The sequence below is a fragment of the Bison bison genome, unplaced genomic scaffold (assembly GCF_000754665.1).
Source record: "Bison bison bison isolate TAMUID 2011002044 unplaced genomic scaffold, Bison_UMD1.0 scf7180017864514, whole genome shotgun sequence".
NCBI classification, from domain to species: Eukaryota; Metazoa; Chordata; class Mammalia; order Artiodactyla; family Bovidae; genus Bison; species Bison bison.
In genome coordinates, this window is record NW_011495067.1 from 3005436 (window position 1) to 3009034 (window position 3599).

A 3599-nucleotide genomic window follows, 5' to 3' on the forward strand; every position below is an offset into this window, starting at 1 on the left:
ATCATTCCTTCCAAAGAAATCCCAGGGCTGATCTCCTTCAGAATGGACTGGTTGGGTCTCCTTGCAGTCCAAGGGACTCTCAAGAGTCTTCTCCAACACCACAGTTCAAAAGCATCAATTCTTCGCTGCTCAGCTTTCTTTATAGTCCAACTCTCACACCCATACATGACTAGGGGAAAAATCATAGCCTTGACTAGACGGACCTTTGTTGGCAAAGAAATGTCTCTGCTTTTGAATATGCTATCTAGGTTGGTCATAACTTTCCTTCCAAGGAGTAAGCAGCTTTAAATTCCATGGTTGCCATCACCATCTGCTGTGACTTTGGAGCCCAGAAAAATAAAGTCAGCCACTGTTTCCACTGTTTCCACTGTTTCCCCGTCTATTTGCCATTAAGTGATGGGACCAGATGCCATGATCTTAGTTTTCTGAATATTGAGCTTTAAGCCAACTTTTCCATTCTTCTTTCACTTTCATCAAGAGGCTCTTTAGTTCTTCTTCACTATCTGCCATAACGGTGTTGTCATCTGCATACTGCAATTAAAAAAAAAAATAAAAGACTCTGTGCTTCCAATGCAGAGGGGTGTGGGTTTGATTCCTTGTCAGGATATTAAGATTCCACAAACCATGGTGCATTGCTAAATAAAGTTGTTTTAAAAAGTAAAATAGAGTAATAAATATAGAGGATAACATGTAAAATGAGGATATGTGAATATGAAAATATTTCTAAATACATATATGTTTGTATAAATTTCTCATATATATTTATCTATAGTGTGTATTTGTGTACATACTGTCTCACTGGAGATGTAGAAATACAATAACCAGTAGACCTACACTTCTAGGAGGCAGCTTTAACAGTGTGCTCCAAGACTAGAACTGTTGTCTACTGAATTTTATAACACCCAGAAAATGAATAATGTGCTACTGTAAAGAATGATCTATCAGAAACTGAATAAATTTATTGATGGTAAAACTCTTGGATTTGATCTCATACACATACACACACACTCTCTCTCTCTCTACATACATGCATTTGGAGTTTATTATGTGCTGTGTGTGGGACATATCAAATACCTAGATATGACCACCACAGAGACATGGCTGAGTTGAGTTACAGTAAAAAAATTGTTGATTGGATATATGAAAGTGTGTTTGCTGGATGCATACATGAATACACTGCACAATACAGAGATATGGAAGCTCCTGATTGATTCCTAAGGATTTGTCTTTTGAGGGTGTTTTACTCTCTAAGCAAATAAAAATTCAGTTATTAAATATATGAGAACTATACAACCTCTTTTCATAATGCACAATTGTCAGCCTTATGCCATATTCTATGAATTTGATTCTCCATTTAATAACATTGAGAGGCACCACTTTAGAACATGTGCAAATACAAGTAGAAACAGGACTGGTAAACTTTACAAACAGCTCTCTTGAGTCCATAATACATTGTCACTATTCAGACACTAGAGATTTTGGAACTAATGTCACTGGGCATGGATGATTTAGACTCAAAATGCATGGATCTGGCCTATTTAGAGCAGGTGTGAATGGAGGCAAAATTCAGAAGCAAGCTTTCCTGGATGCTCAGCAGCACTGAACTCAAACCTCCTTGGAAAATCTCCACACTACTGATTCCAACAGGAAAGGGAGGATGACCAAGTCATACTCACATTTTATGAACAAAACAAGCTATCCAGTTCAGGTCAGTTCAGTCGCTCAGTCATGTCCGACTCTTTGCAACCCCATGAAGCTAATCAGAAGATGAGTTATTTCACTGGCCATGGCCTGAGCCTTATTAGTGAGTGCTAGTAGCTAGTTAGCAAATTGACACTCTCAGGTACCTGAAAATCTTTTGAGAATTCTTCCATAAATCTCCTGAGATGCTGCTACTAATGTGAGGAAAGCAAGCATATCCATGAATAGGCATGTCCGTCCTAAAGCACAAGTATAAAGACAGTAACTTTATGGAGAAAGGCTCTGGATCACTTTATCTAAATTACAACCATTGCTTTTTGTGGATGTTGTTGTTCAATTGTGAAGTCGTGTCTGACTCTTTGGGACCCCATGGACTGCGGCACTTCAGTTTATCTTGTCCTTCACTATCTCCTAGAGTTTTTGCTCAGATTCAAGTCCATAGAGTCAGTGATAGTATCTAACCAGCTCATCCTCTGCCACCCACTTCTCCTTTTGCTTTCAATCTTTCCTAGCATCAGGGTCTTTTCCAATGAGTTGGCTCTTTGCATCAGATGATCAAAGTATTGGAGCTTCAACTTCAAAGTCAGTCCTTCCAATGAATATTCAGGGTTGATTTCCTTTAGGATTGACTGGTTTGATCTCCTTGCAGTCCAAGGGACTTCAGGAGACCTCTCCAGGCACCATAATTTGAAAGCACCAATTCTTCCACACTCAGCTTTCTCTGTAATCCAAATCTCACATCCATACATGATTGCTGAAAAACCATAGTTTTCACTATATGCACTTTAATCAGCAAAGTGATATCTCTGTTGTTTAATACACTGTCTAGGTTTGTCATAGTTTTCCTTCCAAGGAGCAAGTTACTTTTAATTTCATCGCTAATGTCACCATCTAGAGTGATTTTGAAGCCCAGGAAAATAAAACCTGTCACTGCTTCTACTTTTCCCCCTGCTCTTTGCTATGAAGTTATAAGACTGGATGCCATGATCTTAGTTATTTTAATATGAGTTTTAAGCTAACTTTTTGTTCTAATAACTATCACTGATCTGGTTTCCAAAGTTCTTTAAATTTCAAATTAAATGTGTTTGGAATTTATTGATTTATATACTTTTCTCTACAGACAATGGTTTAATTATTTTCCCCAATTAAAATTTTGGAATTTAAAAATCTGATAAAAAATTATTTTTCACTTTAGCCACTACTTTGCAATTTATCAATTAAAAAAAAAAACACTCTTATACTGAATAATACTGAATCATGTCTGCAGTTCAGTCAATCAGCTAAATCCTTTAATCATGTCCGAATATTTGTGACCCCATGGACTGCAGCAGGCCAGGCTTCCCTGTCCATCACCAACAACCGAAACTTGCTCAAACTCATGTCCATCAAGTTGGTGATGACATTCAACAATCTCATCCTTTGTCATCCCCTTCTCCTCCTGCCTTCATTCTTTCCAAGCATCAGGGTCTTTTTCAGTGAGTCAGTTCTGCAAATAAGGTGGTCAAAGTATTGGAGCTTCAGCTTCAGCATCAGTTCTTCCAATGAATATTCAGGACTGATTTCCTTTAGGATTAACTGGTTTGATCTCCTTGCAGTCCAAGAGATCTCAAGTCTATTTCAATACCACAGTTCAAAAGGATCAATTCCGATGTTCAGCTTTCTTTATGGTCCAACACTCACATCCATACATGATTACTAGAAAAAGCACAGCTTTGACTAGACGGACCTTTGTTGGCAAAGCAATGTCTCTGCTTTTCAATATATGGTCTAGGTTGGTCATAGCTTTTTTTCAAGGAACAAGTGTCTTTTAATTTCATGGCTGCAGTCACCATCTGCAGTGATTTTGAAGCCCAAGAAAATAAAGTCTGTCACTGTTTCCATTGTTTCCCCATCTATTT